This window comes from Triturus cristatus, chromosome 1_1 (genome assembly GCF_964204655.1).
Source record: "Triturus cristatus chromosome 1_1, aTriCri1.1, whole genome shotgun sequence".
Classification (NCBI taxonomy): Eukaryota; Metazoa; Chordata; class Amphibia; order Caudata; family Salamandridae; genus Triturus; species Triturus cristatus.
Window position 1 is genome coordinate 588,319,549 of NC_140579.1, and position 24,138 is coordinate 588,343,686.

Below are 24,138 nucleotides of genomic sequence, written 5' to 3' on the forward strand. Positions count from 1 at the left end.
TATGACATTGTTCTGCATTCTGTCCATCAACTGTAGTTTTTGCATTTGTCACCCCGAGTGGGACGGGTATTCCTAGACGTAGGTCCCGTGCTCTCCATGTCACTGGAATCAATCTATCCTGGCTGAAGAGGGGTGAAACCCCGAAACCGGTCCTAGGATGCTTGTTTCCAGTCCAGGGAGGACCTGGCTTGGCAGTTCGGGCTGGACTGTTCCCATGAGGCACAGGGTCAAGACTGAATTGCATATGGCTTGGTTCAAACTGGAATGGCATGGTGAGCAAAAAAACGATGGATTTAGGCCCAGATCTCTGTACTGGGGTGAATGTATGACATTGTTCTGCATTCTGTCCATCAACTGTAGTTTTTGCATTTGTCACCCCGAGTGGGACGGGTATGCCTAGACGTAGGTCCCGTGCTCTCCATGCCACTGAAATCAAGCTATCCTGGCTGAAGAGGGGTGAAACCCCGAAACCTGTCCTAGGATGCTTGTTTCCAGTCCAGGGAGGACCTGCCTTGGCAGTTCGGGCTGGACTGTTCCCATGAGGCACAGGGTCAAGACTGATTTGCATATGGCTTGGTTCAAACTGGAATGGCATGGTGAGCAAAAAAACGATGGATTTAGGCCCAGATCTCTGTACTGGGGTGAATGTATGACATTGTTCTGCATTCTGTCCATCAACTGTAGTTTTTGCATTTGTCACCCCGAGTGTGACGGGTATGCCTAGATGTAGGTCCCGTGCTCTGCATGCCACTGGAATCAAGCTATCCTGGCTGAAGAGGCGTGAAACCCCGAAACCGGTCCTAGGATGCTTGTTTCCAGTCAAGGGAGGACCTGGCTTGGCAGTTCGGGCTGGACTGTTCCCATGAGGCACAGGGTCAAGACTGATTTGCATATGGCTTGGTTCAAACTGGAATGGCATGGTGAGCAAAAAAACGACGGATTTAGGCCCAGATCTCTATACTGGGGTGAATGTATGACATTGTTCTGCATTCTGTCCATCAACTGTAGTTTTTGCATTTGTCACCCCGAGTGGGACGGGTATGCCTAGACGTAGGTCCTGTGCTCTCCATGCCACTGGAATCAAGCTATCCTGGCTGAAGAGGGGTGAAACCCCGAAACCGGTCCCTGGATGCTTGTTTCCAGTCCAGGGAGCACCTGGCTTGGCAGTTCGGGCTGGACTGTTCCCATGAGGCACAGGGTCAAGACTGATTTGCATATGGCTTGGTTCAAACTGGAATGGCATGGTGAGCAAAAAAACTATGGATTAATGCCCAGATCCCTGTACTGGGATGAATGTATGACATTGTTCTGCATTCTGTCCATCAACTGTAGTTTTTGCATTTGTCACCCCGAGTGGGACGGGTATGCCTAGACGTAGGTCCCGTGCTCTCCATGCCACTGGAATCAAGCTATCCTGGCTGAACAGGGGTGAAACCCCAAAACCGGTCCTAGGATGCTTGTTTCCAGTCCAGGGAGGACCTGGCTTGGCAGTTCGGGCTGGTCTGTTCCCATGAGGCACAGGGTCAAGACTGAATTGCATATGGCTTGGTTCAAACTGGAATGGCATGGTGAGCAAAAAAACGATGGATTTAGGCCCAGATCTCTGTACTGGGGTGAATGTATGACATTGTTCTGCATTCTGTCCATCAACTGTAGTTTTTGCATTTGTCACCCCGAGTGGGACGGGTATGCCTAGACGTAGGTGCCGTGCTCTCCATGCCACTGGAATCAAGCTATCCTGGCTGAAGAGGGGTGAAACCCCGAAACCGGTCCTAGGATGCTTGTTTCCAGTCCAGGGAGGACCTGGCTTGGCAGTTTGGGCTGGACTGTTCCCATAAGGCACAGGGTCAAGACTGATTTGCATATGGCTTGGTTCAAACTGGAATGGCATGGTGAGCAAAAAACCGATGGATTTAGTCCCAGATCTCTGTACTGGGGTGCATGTATGACATTGTTCTGCATTCTGTCCATCAACTGTAGGTTTTGCATTTGTCACCCCGAGTGGGACGGGTATGCCTAGACGTAGGTCCCGTGCTCTCCATGCCACTGGAATCAAGCTATCCTGGCTGAAGAGGGGTAAAACCCCGAAACCGGTCCCAGGATGCTTGTTTCCAGTCCAAGGAGGACCTGGCTTGGCAGTTCGGGCTGGACTGTTCCCATGAGGCACAGGGTCAAGACTGGTTTGCATATGGCTTGGTTCAAACTGGAATGGCATGGTGAGCAAAACAACGATGGATTTAGGCCCAGATCTCTGTACTGGGGTGAATGTATGACATTGTTCTGCATTCTGTCCATCAACTGTAGTTTTTGCATTTGTCACCCCGAGTGGGACGGATATGCCTAGACTAGGTCCCGTGCTCTCCATGCCACTGGAATCAAGCTATCCTGGCTGAAGAGGGGTAAAACCCCGAAACCGGTCCTAGGATGCTTGTTTCTAGTCCAGGGAGGACCTGGCTTGGCAGTTCAGACTGGACTGTTCCCATGAGGCACAGGGTCAAGACTGATTTGCATATGGCTTGGTTCAAACTGGAATGGTATGGTGAGCAAAAAAAGATGGATTTAGGCCCAGATCTCTGTACTGGGGTGAATGTATGACATTGTTCTGCATTCTGTCCATCAACTGTAGTTTTTGCATTTGTCACCCCGAGTGGGACGGGTATGCCTAGACATAGGTCCCGTGCTCTCCATGCCACTGGAATCAAGCTATCCTGGCTGAAGAGGGGTGAAACCCAGAAACCGGTCCTAGGATGCTTGTTTCCAGTCCAGGGAGGACCTGGCTTGGCAGTTCGGGCTGGACTGTTCCCATGAGGCACAGGGTCAAGACTGATTTGCATATGGCTTGGTTCAAACTGGAATGGCATGGTGAGCAAAAAAACGATGGATTTAGGCCCAGATCTCTGTACTGGGGTTAATGTATGACATTGTTCTGCATTCTGTCCATCAACTGTATTTTTTTCATTTGTCACCCCGAGTGGGACGGGTATGCCTAGACGTAGGTCCCGTGCTCTCCATGCCACTGGAATCAAGCTATCCTGGCTGAAGAGGGATGAAACCCCGAAACCGGTCATAGGATGCTTGTTTCCAGTCCAGGGAAGACCTGGCTTGGCAGTTCGGGCTGGAATGTTCCCATGAGGCACAGGGTCAAGACTGATTTGCATATGGCTTGGTTCAAACTGGAATGGCATGGTGAGCGAAAAAACGATGGATTTAGGCCCAGATCTCTGTACTGGGGTGAATGTATGACATTGTTCTGCATTCAGTCCATCAACTGTAGTTTTTGCATTTGTCACCCCGAGTGGGACGGGTATGCCTAGACGTAGGTCCCGTCCTCTCCATGCCACTGGAATCAAGGTATCCTGGCTGAAGAGGGGTGAAACCCCGAAACCGGTCCTAGGATGCTTGTGTCCAGTCCAGGGAGGACCTGGGTTGGCAGTTCGGGCTGGTCTGTTCCTATGAGGCACAGGGTCAAGACTGAATTGCATATGGCTTGGTTCAAACTGGAATGGCATGGTGAGCAAAAAAACGATGGATTTAGGCCCAGATCTCTGTACTGGGGTGAATGTATGACATTGTTCTGCATTCTGTCCATCAACTGTAGTTTTTGCATTTGTCACCCCGGTGGGACGGATATGCCTAGACTAGGTCACGTGCTCTCCATGCCACTGGAATCAAGCTATCCTGGCTGAAGAGGGGTAAAACCCCGAAACCGGTCCTAGGATGCTTGTTTCTAGTCCAGGGAGGACCTGGCTTGGCAGTTCGGACTGGACTGTTCCCATGAGGCACAGGGTCAAGACTGATTTGCATATGGCTTGGTTCAAACGAGGAATGGTATGGTGAGCAAAAAAAGATGGATTTAGGCCCAGATCTCTGTACTGGGGTGAATGTATGACATTGTTCTGCATTCTGTCCATCAACTGTAGTTTTTGCATTTGTCACCCCGAGTGGGATGGGTATGCCTAGACATAGGTCCCGTGCTCTCCATGCCACTGGAATCAAGCTATCCTGGCTGAAGAGGGGTGAAACCCCGAAACCGGTCCTAGGATGCTTGTTTCCAGTCCAGGGAGGACCTGGCTTGGCAGTTCGGGCTGGACTGTTCCCATGAGGCACAGGGTCAAGACTGATTTGCATATGGCTTGGTTCAAACTGGAATGGCATGGTGAGCAAAAAAACGATGGATTTAGGCCCAGATCTCTGTACTGGGGTTAATGTATGACATTGTTCTGCATTCTGTCCATCAACTGTATTTTTTTCATTTGTCACCCCGAGTGGGACGGGTATGCCTAGACGTAGGTCCCGTGCTCTCCATGCCACTGGAATCAAGCTATCCTGGCTGAAGAGGGATGAAACCCCGAAACCGGTCATAGGATGCTTGTTTCCAGTCCAGGGAAGACCTGGCTTGGCAGTTCGGGCTGGAATGTTCCCATGAGGCACAGGGTCAAGACTGATTTGCATATGGCTTGGTTCAAACTGGAATGGCATGGTGAGCGAAAAAACGATGGATTTAGGCCCAGATCTCTGTACTGGGGTGAATGTATGACATTGTTCTGCATTCAGTCCATCAACTGTAGTTTTTGCATTTGTCACCCCGAGTGGGACGGGTATGCCTAGACGTAGGTCCCGTCCTCTCCATGCCACTGGAATCAAGGTATCCTGGCTGAAGAGGGGTGAAACCCCAAAACCGGTCCTAGGATGCTTGTGTCCAGTCCAGGGAGGACCTGGCTTGGCAGTTCGGGCTGGTCTGTTCCCATGAGGCACAGGGTCAAGACTGAATTGCATATGGCTTGGTTCAAACTGGAATGGCATGGTGAGCAAAAAAACGATGGATTTAGGCCCAGATCTCTGTACTGGGGTGAATGTATGACATTGTTCTGCATTCTGTCCATCAACTGTAGTTTTTGCATTTGTCACCCCGAATGGGACGGGTATGCCTAGACGTAGGTCCCGTGCTCTCCATGCCACTGGAATCAAGCTATCCTGGCTGAAGAGGGGTGAAACCCCGAATCCGGTCCTAGGATGCTTGTTTCCAGTCCAGGGAGGACCTGGCTTGGCAGTTCGGGCTGGACTGTTCCCATGAGGCACAGGGTCAAGACTGATTTGCATATGGCTTGGTTCAAACTGGAATGGCATGGTGAGCAAAAAAACGATGGATTTAGGCCCAGATCTCTGTACTGGGGTGAATGTATGACATTGTTCTGCATTCTGTCCATCAACTGTAGTTTTTGCATTTGTCACCCCGAGTGGGACGGGTATGCCTAGACTAGGTCACGTGCTCTCCATGCCACTGGAATCAAGCTATCCTGGCTGAAGAGGGGTAAAACCCCGAAACCGGTCCTAGGATGCTTGTTTCTAGTCCAGGGAGGACCTGGCTTGGCAGTTCGGACTGGACTGTTCCCATGAGGCACAGGGTCAAGACTGATTTGCATATGGCTTGGTTCAAACGAGGAATGGTATGGTGAGCAAAAAAAGATGGATTTAGGCCCAGATCTCTGTACTGGGGTGAATGTATGACATTGTTCTGCATTCTGTCCATCAACTGTAGTTTTTGCATTTGTCACCCCGAGTGGGATGGGTATGCCTAGACATAGGTCCCGTGCTCTCCATGCCACTGGAATCAAGCTATCCTGGCTGAAGAGGGGTGAAACCCCGAAACCGGTCCTAGGATGCTTGTTTCCAGTCCAGGGAGGACCTGGCTTGGCAGTTCGGGCTGGACTGTTCCCATGAGGCACAGGGTCAAGACTGATTTGCATATGGCTTGGTTCAAACTGGAATGGCATGGTGAGCAAAAAAACGATGGATTTAGGCCCAGATCTCTGTACTGGGGTTAATGTATGACATTGTTCTGCATTCTGTCCATCAACTGTATTTTTTTCATTTGTCACCCCGAGTGGGACGGGTATGCCTAGACGTAGGTCCCGTGCTCTCCATGCCACTGGAATCAAGCTATCCTGGCTGAAGAGGGATGAAACCCCGAAACCGGTCATAGGATGCTTGTTTCCAGTCCAGGGAAGACCTGGCTTGGCAGTTCGGGCTGGAATGTTCCCATGAGGCACAGGGTCAAGACTGATTTGCATATGGCTTGGTTCAAACTGGAATGGCATGGTGAGCGAAAAAACGATGGATTTAGGCCCAGATCTCTGTACTGGGGTGAATGTATGACATTGTTCTGCATTCAGTCCATCAACTGTAGTTTTTGCATTTGTCACCCCGAGTGGGACGGGTATGCCTAGACGTAGGTCCCGTCCTCTCCATGCCACTGGAATCAAGGTATCCTGGCTGAAGAGGGGTGAAACCCCGAAACCGGTCCTAGGATGCTTGTGTCCAGTCCAGGGAGGACCTGGCTTGGCAGTTCGGGCTGGTCTGTTCCCATGAGGCACAGGGTCAAGACTGAATTGCATATGGCTTGGTTCAAACTGGAATGGCATGGTGAGCAAAAAAACGATGGATTTAGGCCCAGATCTCTGTACTGGGGTGAATGTATGACATTGTTCTGCATTCTGTCCATCAACTGTAGTTTTTGCATTTGTCACCCCGAATGGGACGGGTATGCCTAGACGTAGGTCCCGTGCTCTCCATGCCACTGGAATCAAGCTATCCTGGCTGAAGAGGGATGAAACCCCGAAACCGGTCCTAGGATGCTTGTTTCCAGTCCAGGGAGGACCTGGCTTGGCAGTTCGGGCTGGACGGTTCCTATGAGGCACAGGGTCAAGACTGAATTGCATATGGCTTGGTTCAAACTGGAATGACATGGTGAGCAAAAAAACGATGGATTTAGGCCCAGATCTCTGTACTGGGGTGAATGTATGACATTGTTCTGCATTCTGTCCATCAACTGTAGTTTTTGCATTTGTCACCCCGAGTGTGACGGGTATGCCTAGATGTAGGTCCCGTGCTCTGCATGCCACTGGAATCAAGCTATCCTGGCTGAAGAGGGGTGAAACCCGAAACCGGTCCTAGGATGCTTGTTTCCAGTCCAGGGAGGACCTGGCTTGGCAGTTCGGGCTGGACTGTTCCCATGAGGCACAGGGTCAAGACTGATTTGCATATGGCTTGGTTCAAACTGGAATGGCATGGTGAGCAAAAAAATGATGGATTTAGGCCCAGATCTCTGTACTGGGGTGAATGTATGACATTGTTCGGCATTCTGTCCATCAACTGTAGTTTTTGCATTTGTCACCCCGAGTGGGACGGGTATGCCTAGACGTAGGTCCCGTGCTCTCCATGCCACTGAAATCAAGCTATCCTGGCTGAAGAGGGGTGAAACCCCGAAACCTGTCCTAGGATGCTTGTTTCCAGTCCAGGGAGGACCTGGCTTGGCAGTTCGGGCTGGACTGTTCCCATGAGGCACAGGGTCAAGACTGATTTGCATATGGCTTGGTTCAAACTGAAATGGCATGGTGAGCAAAATAACGATGGATTTAGGCCCAGATCCCTGTACTGGGGTGAATGTATGACATTGTTCTGCATTCTGTCCATCAACTGTAGTTTTTGCATTTGTCACCCCGAGTGCGACGGGTATGCCTAGACGTAGGTCCCGTGCTCTCCATGCCACTGGAATCAAGCTATCCTGGCTGAAGAGGGGTGACACCCCGAAACCGGTCCTAGGATGCTTGTTTCCAGTCCAGGGAGGACCTGGCTTGGCAGTTCGGGCTGGACGGTTCCCATGAGGCACAGGGTCAAGACTGAATTGCATATGGCTTGGTTCAAACTGGAATGGCATGGTGAGCAAAAAAACGATGGATTTAGGCCCAGATCTCTGTACTGGGGTGAATGTATGACATTGTTCTGCATTCTGTCCATCAACTGTAGTTTTTGCATTTGTCACCCCGAGTGTGACGGGTATGCTTAGATGTAGGTCCCGTGCTCTGCATGCCACTGGAATCAAGCTATCCTGGCTGAAGAGGGGTGAAACCCCGAAACCGGTCCTAGGATGCTTGTTTCCAGTCCAGGGAGGACCTGGCTTGGCAGTTCGGGCTGGACTGTTCCCATGAGGCACAGGGTCAAGACTGATTTGCATATGGCTTGGTTCAAACTGGAATGGCATGGTGAGCAAAAAAACGACGCATTTAGGCCCAGATCTCTATACTGGGGTGAATGTATGACATTGTTCTGCATTCTGTCCATCAACTGTAGTTTTTGCATTTGTCACCCCGAGTGGGACGGGTATGCCTAGACGTAGGTCCCGTGCTCTCCATGCCACTGGAATCAAGCTATCCTGGCTGAAGAGGGGTGAAACCCCGAAACCGGTCCTAGGATGCTTGTTCCAGTCCAGGGAGGACCTGGCTTGGCAGTTCGGGCTGGACTGTTCCCATGAGGCACAGGGTCAAGACTGAATTGCATATGGCTTGGTTCAAACTGGAATGGCATGGTGAGCAAAAAAACGATGGATTTAGGCCCAGATCTCTGTACTGGGGTGAATGTATGACATTGTTCTGCATTCTGTCCATCAACTGTAGTTTTTGCATTTGTCACCCCGAGTGGGACGGGTATGCCTAGACGTAGGTCCCGTGCTCTCCATGCCACTGAAATCAAGCTATCCTGGCTGAAGAGGGGTGAAACCCCGAAACCTGTCCTAGGATGCTTGTTTCCAGTCCAGGGAGGACCTGGCTTGGCAGTTCGGGCTGGACTGTTCCCATGAGGCACAGGGTCAAGACTGATTTGCATATGGCTTGGTTCAAACTGGAATGGCATGGTGAGCAAAAAAACGATGGATTTAGGCCCAGATCTCTGTACTGGGGTGAATGTATGACATTGTTCTGCATTCTGTCCATCAACTGTAGTTTTTGCTTTTGTCACCCCGAGTGGGACGGGTATGCCTAGACGTAGGTCCCGTGCTCTCCATGCCACTGGAATCAAGCTATCCTGGCTGAAGAGGGGTGAAACCCCGAAACCGGTCCTAGGATGCTTGTTTCCAGTCTAGGGAGGACCTGGCTTGGCAGTTCGGGCTGGACTGTTCCCATGAGGCACAGGGTCAAGACTGATTTGCATATGGCTTGGTTCAAACTGGAATGGCATGGTGAGCAAAAAAACGATGGATTTAGGCCCAGATCTCTGTACTGGGGTGAATGTATGACATTGTTCTGCATTCTGTCCATCAACTGTAGTTTTTGCATTTGTCACCCCGAGTGGGACGGGTATGCCTAGACGTAGGTCCCGTGCTCTCCATGCCACTGGAATCAAGCTATCCTGGCTGAAGAGGGATGAAACCCCGAAACCGGTCCTAGGATGCTTGTTTCCAGTCCAGGGAGGACCTGGCTTGGCAGTTCGGGCTGGACTGTTGCCATGAGGCACAGGGTCAAGACTGATTTGCATATGGCTTGGTTCAAACTGGAATGGCATGGTGAGCAAAAAAACGACGGATTTAGGCCCAGATCTCTATACTGGGGTGAATGTATGACATTGTTCTGCATTCTGTCCATCAACTGTAGTTTTTGCATTTGTCACCCCGAGTGGGACGGGTATTCCTAGACGTAGGTCCCGTGCTCTCCATGTCACTGGAATCAATCTATCCTGGCTGAAGAGGGGTGAAACCCCGAAACCGGTCCTAGGATGCTTGTTTCCAGTCCAGGGAGGACCTGGCTTGGCAGTTCGGGCTGGACTGTTCCCATGAGGCACAGGGTCAAGACTGAATTGCATATGGCTTGGTTCAAACTGGAATGGCATGGTGAGCAAAAAAACGATGGATTTAGGCCCAGATCTCTGTACTGGGGTGAATGTATGACATTGTTCTGCATTCTGTCCATCAACTGTAGTTTTTGCATTTGTCACCCCGAGTGGGACGGGTATGCCTAGACGTAGGTCCCGTGCTCTCCATGCCACTGAAATCAAGCTATCCTGGCTGAAGAGGGGTGAAACCCCGAAACCTGTCCTAGGATGCTTGTTTCCAGTCCAGGGAGGACCTGCCTTGGCAGTTCGGGCTGGACTGTTCCCATGAGGCACAGGGTCAAGACTGATTTGCATATGGCTTGGTTCAAACTGGAATGGCATGGTGAGCAAAAAAACGATGGATTTAGGCCCAGATCTCTGTACTGGGGTGAATGTATGACATTGTTCTGCATTCAGTCCATCAACTGTAGTTTTTGCATTTGTCACCCCGAGTGGGACGGGTATGCCTAGACGTAGGTCCCGTCCTCTCCATGCCACTGGAATCAAGGTATCCTGGCTGAAGAGGGGTGAAACCCCGAAACCGGTCCTAGGATGCTTGTGTCCAGTCCAGGGAGGACCTGGCTTGGCAGTTCGGGCTGGTCTGTTCCCATGAGGCACAGGGTCAAGACTGAATTGCATATGGCTTGGTTCAAACTGGAATGGCATGGTGAGCAAAAAAACGATGGATTTAGGCCCAGATCTCTGTACTGGGGTGAATGTATGACATTGTTCTGCATTCTGTCCATCAACTGTAGTTTTTGCATTTGTCACCCCGAATGGGACGGGTATGCCTAGACGTAGGTCCCGTGCTCTCCATGCCACTGGAATCAAGCTATCCTGGCTGAAGAGGGGTGAAACCCCGAATCCGGTCCTAGGATGCTTGTTTCCAGTCCAGGGAGGACCTGGCTTGGCAGTTCGGGCTGGACTGTTCCCATGAGGCACAGGGTCAAGACTGATTTGCATATGGCTTGGTTCAAACTGGAATGGCATGGTGAGCAAAAAAACGATGGATTTAGGCCCAGATCTCTGTACTGGGGTGAATGTATGACATTGTTCTGCATTCTGTCCATCAACTGTAGTTTTTGCATTTGTCACCCCGAGTGGGACGGGTATGCCTAGACGTAGGTCCCGTGCTCTCCATGCCACTGGAATCAAGCTATCCTGGCTGAAGAGGGATGAAACCCCGAAACCGGTCCTAGGATGCTTGTTTCCAGTCCAGGGAGGACCTGGCTTGGCAGTTCGGGCTGGACGGTTCCTATGAGGCACAGGGTCAAGACTGAATTGCATATGGCTTGGTTCAAACTGGAATGACATGGTGAGCAAAAAAACGATGGATTTAGGCCCAGATCTCTGTACTGGGGTGAATGTATGACATTGTTCTGCATTCTGTCCATCAACTGTAGTTTTTGCATTTGTCACCCCGAGTGGGACGGGTATGCCTAGACGTAGGTCCCGTGCTCTCCATGCCACTGAAATCAAGCTATCCTGGCTGAAGAGGGGTGAAACCCCGAAACCTGTCCTAGGATGCTTGTTTCCAGTCCAGGGAGGACCTGGCTTGGCAGTTCGGGCTGGACTGTTCCCATGAGGCACAGGGTCAAGACTGATTTGCATATGGCTTGGTTCAAACTGGAATGGCATGGTGAGCAAAAAAACGATGGATTTAGGCCCAGATCTCTGTACTGGGATGAATGTATGACATTGTTCTGCATTCTGTCCATCAACTGTAGTTTTTGCATTTGTCACCCCGAGTGTGACGGGTATGCCTAGATGTAGGTCCCGTGCTCTGCATGCCACTGGAATCAAGCTATCCTGGCTGAAGAGGGGTGAAACCCGAAACCGGTCCTAGGATGCTTGTTTCCAGTCCAGGGAGGACCTGGCTTGGCAGTTCGGGCTGGACTGTTCCCATGAGGCACAGGGTCAAGACTGATTTGCATATGGCTTGGTTCAAACTGGAATGGCATGGTGAGCAAAAAAATGATGGATTTAGGCCCAGATCTCTGTACTGGGGTGAATGTATGACATTGTTCGGCATTCTGTCCATCAACTGTAGTTTTTGCATTTGTCACCCCGAGTGGGACGGGTATGCCTAGACGTAGGTCCCGTGCTCTCCATGCCACTGAAATCAAGCTATCCTGGCTGAAGAGGGGTGAAACCCCGAAACCTGTCCTAGGATGCTTGTTTCCAGTCCAGGGAGGACCTGGCTTGGCAGTTCGGGCTGGACTGTTCCCATGAGGCACAGGGTCAAGACTGATTTGCATATGGCTTGGTTCAAACTGAAATGGCATGGTGAGCAAAATAACGATGGATTTAGGCCCAGATCCCTGTACTGGGGTGAATGTATGACATTGTTCTGCATTCTGTCCATCAACTGTAGTTTTTGCATTTGTCACCCCGAGTGCGACGGGTATGCCTAGACGTAGGTCCCGTGCTCTCCATGCCACTGGAATCAAGCTATCCTGGCTGAAGAGGGGTGACACCCCGAAACCGGTCCTAGGATGCTTGTTTCCAGTCCAGGGAGGACCTGGCTTGGCAGTTCGGGCTGGACGGTTCCCATGAGGCACAGGGTCAAGACTGAATTGCATATGGCTTGGTTCAAACTGGAATGGCATGGTGAGCAAAAAAACGATGGATTTAGGCCCAGATCTCTGTACTGGGGTGAATGTATGACATTGTTCTGCATTCTGTCCATCAACTGTAGTTTTTGCATTTGTCACCCCGAGTGTGACGGGTATGCTTAGATGTAGGTCCCGTGCTCTGCATGCCACTGGAATCAAGCTATCCTGGCTGAAGAGGGGTGAAACCCCGAAACCGGTCCTAGGATGCTTGTTTCCAGTACAGGGAGGACCTGGCTTGGCAGTTCGGGCTGGACTGTTCCCATGAGGCACAGGGTCAAGACTGATTTGCATATGGCTTGGTTCAAACTGGAATGGCATGGTGAGCAAAAAAACGACGCATTTAGGCCCAGATCTCTATACTGGGGTGAATGTATGACATTGTTCTGCATTCTGTCCATCAACTGTAGTTTTTGCATTTGTCACCCCGAGTGGGACGGGTATGCCTAGACGTAGGTCCCGTGCTCTCCATGCCACTGGAATCAAGCTATCCTGGCTGAAGAGGGGTGAAACCCCGAAACCGGTCCTAGGATGCTTGTTCCAGTCCAGGGAGGACCTGGCTTGGCAGTTCGGGCTGGACTGTTCCCATGAGGCACAGGGTCAAGACTGAATTGCATATGGCTTGGTTCAAACTGGAATGGCATGGTGAGCAAAAAAACGATGGATTTAGGCCCAGATCTCTGTACTGGGGTGAATGTATGACATTGTTCTGCATTCTGTCCATCAACTGTAGTTTTTGCATTTGTCACCCCGAGTGGGACGGGTATGCCTAGACGTAGGTCCCGTGCTCTCCATGCCACTGAAATCAAGCTATCCTGGCTGAAGAGGGGTGAAACCCCGAAACCTGTCCTAGGATGCTTGTTTCCAGTCCAGGGAGGACCTGGCTTGGCAGTTCGGGCTGGACTGTTCCCATGAGGCACAGGGTCAAGACTGATTTGCATATGGCTTGGTTCAAACTGGAATGGCATGGTGAGCAAAAAAACGATGGATTTAGGCCCAGATCTCTGTACTGGGGTGAATGTATGACATTGTTCTGCATTCTGTCCATCAACTGTAGTTTTTGCTTTTGTCACCCCGAGTGGGACGGGTATGCCTAGACGTAGGTCCCGTGCTCTCCATGCCACTGGAATCAAGCTATCCTGGCTGAAGAGGGGTGAAACCCCGAAACCGGTCCTAGGATGCTTGTTTCCAGTCTAGGGAGGACCTGGCTTGGCAGTTCGGGCTGGACTGTTCCCATGAGGCACAGGGTCAAGACTGATTTGCATATGGCTTGGTTCAAACTGGAATGGCATGGTGAGCAAAAAAACGATGGATTTAGGCCCAGATCTCTGTACTGGGGTGAATGTATGACATTGTTCTGCATTCTGTCCATCAACTGTAGTTTTTGCATTTGTCACCCCGAGTGGGACGGGTATGCCTAGACGTAGGTCCCGTGCTCTCCATGCCACTGGAATCAAGCTATCCTGGCTGAAGAGGGATGAAACCCCGAAACCGGTCCTAGGATGCTTGTTTCCAGTCCAGGGAGGACCTGGCTTGGCAGTTCGGGCTGGACTGTTGCCATGAGGCACAGGGTCAAGACTGATTTGCATATGGCTTGGTTCAAACTGGAATGGCATGGTGAGCAAAAAAACGACGGATTTAGGCCCAGATCTCTATACTGGGGTGAATGTATGACATTGTTCTGCATTCTGTCCATCAACTGTAGTTTTTGCATTTGTCACCCCGAGTGGGACGGGTATTCCTAGACGTAGGTCCCGTGCTCTCCATGTCACTGGAATCAATCTATCCTGGCTGAAGAGGGGTGAAACCCCGAAACCGGTCCTAGGATGCTTGTTTCCAGTCCAGGGAGGACCTGGCTTGGCAGTTCGGGCTGGACTGTTCCCATGAGGCACAGGGTCAAGACTGAATTGCATATGGCTTGGTTCAAACTGGAATGGCATGGTGAGCAAAAAAACGATGGATTTAGGCCCAGATCTCTGTACTGGGGTGAATGTATGACATTGTTCTGCATTCTGTCCATCAACTGTAGTTTTTGCATTTGTCACCCCGAGTGGGACGGGTATGCCTAGACGTAGGTCCCGTGCTCTCCATGCCACTGAAATCAAGCTATCCTGGCTGAAGAGGGGTGAAACCCCGAAACCTGTCCTAGGATGCTTGTTTCCAGTCCAGGGAGGACCTGCCTTGGCAGTTCGGGCTGGACTGTTCCCATGAGGCACAGGGTCAAGACTGATTTGCATATGGCTTGGTTCAAACTGGAATGGCATGGTGAGCAAAAAAACGATGGATTTAGGCCCAGATCTCTGTACTGGGGTGAATGTATGACATTGTTCTGCATTCTGTCCATCAACTGTAGTTTTTGCATTTGTCACCCCGAGTGTGACGGGTATGCCTAGATGTAGGTCCCGTGCTCTGCATGCCACTGGAATCAAGCTATCCTGGCTGAAGAGGCGTGAAACCCCGAAACCGGTCCTAGGATGCTTGTTTCCAGTCAAGGGAGGACCTGGCTTGGCAGTTCGGGCTGGACTGTTCCCATGAGGCACAGGGTCAAGACTGATTTGCATATGGCTTGGTTCAAACTGGAATGGCATGGTGAGCAAAAAAACGACGGATTTAGGCCCAGATCTCTATACTGGGGTGAATGTATGACATTGTTCTGCATTCTGTCCATCAACTGTAGTTTTTGCATTTGTCACCCCGAGTGGGACGGGTATGCCTAGACGTAGGTCCTGTGCTCTCCATGCCACTGGAATCAAGCTATCCTGGCTGAAGAGGGGTGAAACCCCGAAACCGGTCCCTGGATGCTTGTTTCCAGTCCAGGGAGCACCTGGCTTGGCAGTTCGGGCTGGACTGTTCCCATGAGGCACAGGGTCAAGACTGATTTGCATATGGCTTGGTTCAAACTGGAATGGCATGGTGAGCAAAAAAACTATGGATTAATGCCCAGATCCCTGTACTGGGATGAATGTATGACATTGTTCTGCATTCTGTCCATCAACTGTAGTTTTTGCATTTGTCACCCCGAGTGGGACGGGTATGCCTAGACGTAGGTCCCGTGCTCTCCATGCCACTGGAATCAAGATATCCTGGCTGAACAGGGGTGAAACCCCGAAACCGGTCCTAGGATGCTTGTTTCCAGTCCAGGGAGGACCTGGCTTGGCAGTTCGGGCTGGTCTGTTCCCATGAGGCACAGGGTCAAGACTGAATTGCATATGGCTTGGTTCAAACTGGAATGGCATGGTGAGCAAAAAAACGATGGATTTAGGCCCAGATCTCTGTACTGGGGTGAATGTATGACATTGTTCTGCATTCTGTCCATCAACTGTAGTTTTTGCATTTGTCACCCCGAGTGGGACGGGTATGCCTAGACGTAGGTGCCGTGCTCTCCATGCCACTGGAATCAAGCTATCCTGGCTGAAGAGGGGTGAAACCCCGAAACCGGTCCTAGGATGCTTGTTTCCAGTCCAGGGAGGACCTGGCTTGGCAGTTCGGGCTGGACTGTTCCCATGAGGCACAGGGTCAAGACTGATTTGCATATGGCTTGGTTCAAACTGGAATGGCATGGTGAGCAAAAAAACGATGGATTTAGGCCCAGATCTCTGTACTGGGGTGAATGTATGACATTGTTCTGCATTCTGTCCATCAACTGTAGTTTTTGCATTTGTCACCCCGAGTGGGACGGGTATGCCTAGACGTAGGTCCCGTGCTCTCCATGCCACTGGAATCAAGCTATCCTGGCTGAAGAGGGATGAAACCCCGAAACCGGTCCTAGGATGCTTGTTTCCAGTCCACGGAGGACCTGGCTTGGCAGTTCGGGCTGGACTGTTCCCATGAGGCACAGGGTCAAGACTGATTTGCATATGGCTTGGTTCAAACTGGAATGGCATGGTGAGCAAAAAAACGACGGATTTAGGCCCAGATCTCTATACTGGGGTGAATGTATGACATTGTTCTGCATTCTGTCCATCAACTGTAGTTTTTGCATTTGTCACCCCCAGTGGGACGGGTATGCCTAGACGTAGGTCCCGTGCTCTCCATGCCACTGGAATCAAGCTATCCTGGCTGAAGAGGGGTGAAACCCCGAAACCGGTCCTAGGATGCTTGTTTCCAGTCCAGGGAGGACCTGGCTTGGCAGTTCGGGCTGGACTGTTCCCATGAGGCACAGGGTCAAGACTGATTTGCATATGGCTTGGTTCAAACTGGAATGGCATGGTGAGCAAAAAAACGATGGATTTAGGCCCAGATCTCTGTACTGGGGTGAATGTATGACATTGTTCTGCATTCTGTCCATCAACTGTAGTGTTTGCATTTGTCACCCCGAGTGTGACGGGTATGCCTAGATGTAGGTTCCGTGTTCTGCATGCCACTGGAATCAAGCTATCCTAGCTGAAGAGGGGTGATACCCCGAAACCGGTCCTAGGATGCTTGTTTCCAGTCCGGGGAGGACCTGGCTTGGCAGTTCGGGCTGGACTGTTCCCATGAGGCACAGGGTCAAGACTGATTTGCATATGGCTTGGTTCAAACTGGAATGGCATGGTGAGCAAAAAAACGACGGATTTAGGCCCAGATCTCTATACTGGGGTGAATGTATGACATTGTTCTGCATTCTGTCCATCAACTGTAGTTTTTGCATTTGTCACCCCGAGTGGGACGGGTATGCCTAGACGTAGGTCCTGTGCTCTCCATGCCACTGGAATCAAGCTATCCTGGCTGAAGAGGGGTGAAACCCCGAAACCGGTCCCTGGATCCTTGTTTCCAGTCCAGGGAGCACCTGGCTTGGCAGTTCGGGCTGGACTGTTCCCATGAGGCACAGGGTCAAGACTGATTTGCATATGGCTTGGTTCAAACTGGAATGGCATGGTGAGCAAAAAAACTATGGATTTATGCCCAGATCCCTGTACTGGGGTGAATGTATGACATTGTTCTGCATTCTGTCCATCAACTGTAGTTTTTGCATTTGTCACCCCGAGTGGGACGGGTATGCCTAGACGTAGGTCCCGTGCTCTCCATGCCACTGGAATCAAGCTATCCTGGCTGAAGAGGGATGAAACCCCGAAACCGGTCCTAGGATGCTTGTTTCCAGTCCAGGGAGGACCTGGCTTGGCAGTTCGGGCTGGAATGTTCCCATGAGGCACAGGGTCAAGACTGATTTGCATATGGCTTGGTTCAAACTGGAATGGCATGGTGAGCAAAAAAACGATGGATTTAGGCCCAGATCTCTGTACTGGGGTGAATGTATGACATTGTTCTGCATTCAGTCCATCAACTGTAGTTTTTGCATTTGTCACCCCGAGTGGGACGGGTATGCCTAGACGTAGGTCCCGTCCTCTCCATGCCACTGGAATCAAGCTATCCTGGCTGAAGAGGGGTGAAACCCCGAAACCGGTCCTAGGATGCTTGTTTCCAGTCCAGGGAGGACCTGGCTTGGCAGTTCGGGCTGGTCTGTTCCCATGAGGCACAGGGTCAAGACTGAATTGCATATGGCTTGGTTCAAACTGGAATGGCATGGTGAGCAAAAAAACGATGGATTTAGGCCCAGATCTCTGTACTGGGGTGAATGTATGACATTGTTCTGCATTCTGTCCATCAACTGTAGTTTTTGCATTTGTCACCCCGAGTGGGACGGGTATGCCTAGACGTAGGTCCCGTGCTCTCCATGCCACTGGAATCAAGCTATCCTGGCTGAAGAGGGATGAAACCCCGAAACCGGTCCTAGGATGCTTGTTTCCAGTCCACGGAGGACCTGGCTTGGCAGTTCGGGCTGGACTGTTCCCATGAGGCACAGGGTCAAGACTGATTTGCATATGGCTTGGTTCAAACTGGAATGGCATGGTGAGCAAAAAAACGACGGATTTAGGCCCAGATCTCTATACTGGGGTGAATGTATGACATTGTTCTGCATTCTGTCCATCAACTGTAGTTTTTGCATTTGTCACCCCGAGTGGGACGGGTATGCCTAGACGTAGGTCCCGTGCTCTCCATGCCACTGGAATCAAGCTATCCTGGCTGAAGAGGGGTGAAACCCCGAAACCGGTCCTAGGATGCTTGTTTCCAGTCCAGGGAGGACCTGGCTTGGCAGTTCGGGCTGGACTGTTCCCATGAGGCACAGGGTCAAGACTGATTTGCATATGGCTTGGTTCAAACTGGAATGGCATGGTGAGCAAAAAAACGATGGATTTAGGCCCAGATCTCTGTACTGGGGTGAATGTATGACATTGTTCTGCATTCTGTCCATCAACTGTAGTGTTTGCATTTGTCACCCCGAGTGTGACGGGTATGCCTAGATGTAGGTCCTGTGTTCTGCATGCCACTGGAATCAAGCTATCCTGGCTGAAGAGGGGTGAAACCCCGAAACCGGTCCCTGGATCCTTGTTTCCAGTCCAGGGAGCACCTGGCTTGGCAGTTCGGGCTGGACTGTTCCCATGAGGCACAGGGTCAAGACTGATTTGCATATGGCTTGGTTCAAACTGGAATGGCATGGTGAGCAAAAAAACTATGGATTTATGCCCAGATCCCTGTACTGGGGTGAATGTATGACATTGTTCTGCATTCTGTCCATCAACTGTAGTTTTTGCATTTGTCACCCCGAGTGGGACGGGTATGCCTAGACGTAGGTCCCGTGCTCTCCATGCCACTGGAGTCAAGCTATCCTGGCTGAAGAGGGATGAAACCCCGAAACCGGTCCTAGGATGCTTGTTTCCAGTCCAGGGAGGACCTGGCTTGGCAGTTCGGGCTGGAATGTTCCCATGAGGCACAGGGTCAAGACTGATTTGCATATGGCTTGGTTCAAACTGGAATGGCATGGTGAGCAAAAAAACGATGGATTTAGGCCCAGATCTCTGTACTGGGGTGAATGTATGACATTGTTCTGCATTCAGTCCATCAACTGTAGTTTTTGCATTTGTCACCCCGAGTGGGACGGGTATGCCTAGACGTAGGTCCCGTCCTCTCCATGCCACTGGAATCAAGCTATCCTGGCTGAAGAGGGGTGAAACCCCGAAACCGGTCCTAGGATGCTTGTTTCCAGTCCAGGGAGGACCTGGCTTGGCAGTTCGGGCTGGTCTGTTCCCATGAGGCACAGGGTCAAGACTGAATTGCATATGGCTTGGTTCAAACTGGAATGGCATGGTGAGCAAAAAAACGATGGATTTAGGCCCAGATCTCTGTACTGGGGTGAATGTATGACATTGTTCTGCATTCTGTCCATCAACTGTAGTTTTTGCAGTTGTCACCCCGAGTGGGACGGGTATGCCTAGACGTAGGTCCCGTGCTCTCCATGCCACTGGAATCAAGCTATCCTGGCTGAAGAGGGATGAAACCCCGAAACCGGTCCTAGGATGCTTGTTTCCAGTCCAGGGAGGACCTGGCTTGGCAGTTCGGGCTGGACTGTTCCCATGAGGCACAGGGTCAAGACTGATTTGCATATGGCTTGGTTCAAACTGGAATGGCATGGTGAGCAAAAAAACGATGGATTTAGGCCCAGATCTCTGTACTGGGGTGAATGTATGACATTGTTCTGCATTCTGTCCATCAACTGTAGTTTTTGCATTTGTCACCCCGAGTGGGACGGGTATGCCTAGACGCAGGTCCCGTGCTCTCCATGCCACTGGAATCAAGCTATCCTGGCTGAAGAGGGGTGAAACCCCGAAACCTGTCCTAGGATGCTTGTTTCCAGTCCAGGGAGGACCTGGCTTGGCAGTTCGGGCTGGACTGTTCCCATGAGGCACAGGGTCAAGACTGATTTGCATATGGCTTGGTTCAAACTGGAATGGCATGGTGAGCAAAAAAACGATGGATTTAGGCCCAGATCTCTGTACTGGGGTGAATGTATGACATTGTTCTGCATTCTGTCCATCAACTGTAGTTTTTGCATTTGTCACCCCGAGTGTGACGGGTATGCCTAGATGTAGGTCCCGTGCTCTGCATGCCACTGGAATCAAGCTATCCTGGCTGAAGAGGGGTGAAACCCGAAACCGGTCCTAGGATGCTTGTTTCCAGTCCAGGGAGGACCTGGCTTGGCAGTTCGGGCTGGACTGTTCCCATGAGGCACAGGGTCAAGACTGATTTGCATATGGCTTGGTTCAAACTGGAATGGCATGGTGAGCAAAAAAACGATGGATTTAGTCCCAGATCTCTGTACTGGGGTGAATGTATGACATTGTTCTGCATTCTGTCCATCAACTGTAGGTTTTGCATTTGTCACCCCGAGTGGGACGGGTATGCCTAGATGTAGGTCCCGTGCTCTCCATGCCACTGGAATCAAGCTATCCTGGCTGAAGAGGGGTGAAACCCCGAAACCGGTCCCAGGATGCTTGTTTCCAGTCCAAGGAGGACCTGGCTTGGCAGTTCGGGCTGGACTGTTCCCATGAGGCACAGGGTCAAGACTGGTTTGCATATGGCTTGGTTCAAACTGGAATGTCATGGCGAGCAAAACAACGATGGATTTAGGCCCAGATCTCTGTACTGGGGTGAATGTATGACATTGTTCTGCATTCTGTCCATCAACTGTAGTTTTTGCATTTGTCACCCCGAGTGGGACGGATATGCCTAGACGTAGGTCCCGTGCTCTCCATGCCACTGGAATCAAGCTATCCTGGCTGAAGAGGGGTAAAACCCCGAAACCGGTCCTAGGATGCTTGTTTCTAGTCCAGGGAGGGCCTGGCTTGGCAGTTCGGACTGGACTGTTCCCATGAGGCACAGGGTCAAGACTGATTTGCATATGGCTTGGTTCAAACTGGAATGGCATGGTGAGCAAAAAAACGATGGATTTAGGCCCAGATCTCTGTACTGGGGTGAATGTATGACATTGTTCTGCATTCTGTCCATCAACTGTAGTTTTTGCATTTGTCACCCCGAGTGTGACGGGTATGCCTAGATGTAGGTCCCGTGCTCTGCATGCCACTGGAATCAAGCTATCCTGGCTGAAGAGGGGTGAAACCCGAAACCGGTCCTAGGATGCTTGTTTCCAGTCCAGGGAGGACCTGGCTTGGCAGTTCGGGCTGGACTGTTCCCATGAGGCACAGGGTCAAGACTGATTTGCATATGGCTTGGTTCAAACTGGAATGGCATGGTGAGCAAAAAAACGACGGATTTAGGCCCAGATCTCTATACTGGGGTGAATGTATGACATTGTTCTGCATTCTGTCCATCAACTGTAGTTTTTGCATTTGTCACCCCGAGTGGGACGGGTATGCCTAGACGTAGGTCCCGTGCTCTCCATGCCACTGGAATCAAGCTATCCTGGCTGAAGAGGGGTGAAACCCCGAAACCGGTCCTAGGATGCTTGTTTCCAGTCCAGGGAGGACCTGGCTTGGCAGTTCGGGCTGGACTGTTCCCATGAGGCACAGGGTCAAGACTGATTTGCATATGGCTTGGTTCAAACTGGAATGGCATGGTGAGCAAAAAAACGATGGATTTAGGCCCAGATCTCTGTACTGGGGTGAATGTATGACATTGTTCTGCATTCTGTCCATCAACTGTAGTGTTTGCATTTGTCACCCCGAGTGGGACGGGTATGCCTAGATGTAGGTCCCGTGTTCTGCATGCCACTGGAATCAAGCTATCCTAGCTGAAGAGGGGTGATACCCCGAAACCGGTCCTAGGATGCTTGTTTCCAGTCCGTGGAGGACCTGGCTTGGCAGTTCGGGCTGGACTGTTCCCATGAGGCACAGGGTCAAGACTGATTTGCATATGGCTTGGTTCAAACTGGAATGGCATGGTGAGCAAAAAAACGACGGATTTAGGCCCAGATCTCTATACTGGGGTGAATGTATGACATTGTTCTGCATTCTGTCCATCAACTGTAGTTTTTGCATTTGTCACCCCGAGTGGGACGGGTATGCCTAGACGTAGGTCCTGTGCTCTCCATGCCACTGGAATCAAGCTATCCTGGCTGAAGAGGGGTGAAACCCCGAAACCGGTCCCTGGATCCTTGTTTCCAGTCCAGGGAGCACCTGGCTTGGCAGTTCGGGCTGGACTGTTCCCATGAGGCACAGGGTCAAGACTGATTTGCATATGGCTTGGTTCAAACTGGAATGGCATGGTGAGCAAAAAAACTATGGATTTATGCCCAGATCCCTGTACTGGGGTGAATGTATGACATTGTTCTGCATTCTGTCCATCAACTGTAGTTTTTGCATTTGTCACCCCGAGTGGGACGGGTATGCCTAGACGTAGGTCCCGTGCTCTCCATGCCACTGGAATCAAGCTATCCTGGCTGAAGAGGGATGAAACCCCGAAACCGGTCCTAGGATGCTTGTTTCCAGTCCAGGGAGGACCTGGCTTGGCAGTTCGGGCTGGAATGTTCCCATGAGGCACAGGGTCAAGACTGATTTGCATATGGCTTGGTTCAAACTGGAATGGCATGGTGAGCAAAAAAACGATGGATTTAGGCCCAGATCTCTGTACTGGGGTGAATGTATGACATTGTTCTGCATTCAGTCCATCAACTGTAGTTTTTGCATTTGTCACCCCGAGTGGGACGGGTATGCCTAGACGTAGGTCCCGTCCTCTCCATGCCACTGGAATCAAGCTATCCTGGCTGAAGAGGGGTGAAACCCCGAAACCGGTCCTAGGATGCTTGTTTCCAGTCCAGGGAGGACCTGGCTTGGCAGGTCGGGCTGGTCTGTTCCCATGAGGCACAGGGTCAAGACTGAATTGCATATGGCTTGGTTCAAACTGGAATGGCATGGTGAGCAAAAAAACGATGGATTTAGGCCCAGATCTCTGTACTGGGGTGAATGTATGACATTGTTCTGCATTCTGTCCATCAACTGTAGTTTTTGCATTTGTCACCCCGAGTGGGACGGGTATGCCTAGACGTAGGTCCCGTGCTCTCCATGCCACTGGAATCAAGCTATCCTGGCTGAAGAGGGATGAAACCCCGAAACCGGTCCTAGGATGCTTGTTTCCAGTCCAGGGAGGACCTGGCTTGGCAGTTCGGGCTGGACTGTTCCCATGAGGCACAGGGTCAAGACTGATTTGCATATGGCTTGGTTCAAACTGGAATGGCATGGTGAGCAAAAAAACGATGGATTTAGGCCCAGATCTCTGTACTGGGGTGAATGTATGACATTGTTCTGCATTCTGTCCATCAACTGTAGTTTTTGCATTTGTCACCCCGAGTGGGACGGGTATGCCTAGACGCAGGTCCCGTGCTCTCCATGCCACTGGAATCAAGCTATCCTGGCTGAAGAGGGGTGAAACCCCGAAACCTGTCCTAGGATGCTTGTTTCCAGTCCAGGGAGGACCTGGCTTGGCAGTTCGGGCTGGACTGTTCCCATGAGGCACAGGGTCAAGACTGATTTGCATATGGCTTGGTTCAAACTGGAATGGCATGGTGAGCAAAAAAACGATGGATTTAGGCCCAGATCTCTGTACTGGGGTGAATGTATGACATTGTTCTGCATTCTGTCCATCAACTGTAGTTTTTGCATTTGTCACCCCGAGTGTGACGGGTATGCCTAGATGTAGGTCCCGTGCTCTGCATGCCACTGGAATCAAGCTATCCTGGCTGAAGAGGGGTGAAACCCGAAACTGGTCCTAGGATGCTTGTTTCCAGTCCAGGGAGGACCTGGCTTGGCAGTTCGGGCTGGACTGTTCCCATGAGGCACAGGGTCAAGACTGATTTGCATATGGCTTGGTTCAAACTGGAATGGCATGGTGAGCAAAAAAACGATGGATTTAGTCCCAGATCTCTGTACTGGGGTGAATGTATGACATTGTTCTGCATTCTGTCCATCAACTGTAGGTTTTGCATTTGTCACCCCGAGTGGGACGGGTATGCCTAGATGTAGGTCCCGTGCTCTCCATGCCACTGGAATCAAGCTATCCTGGCTGAAGAGGGGTGAAACCCCGAAACCGGTCCCAGGATGCTTGTTTCCAGTCC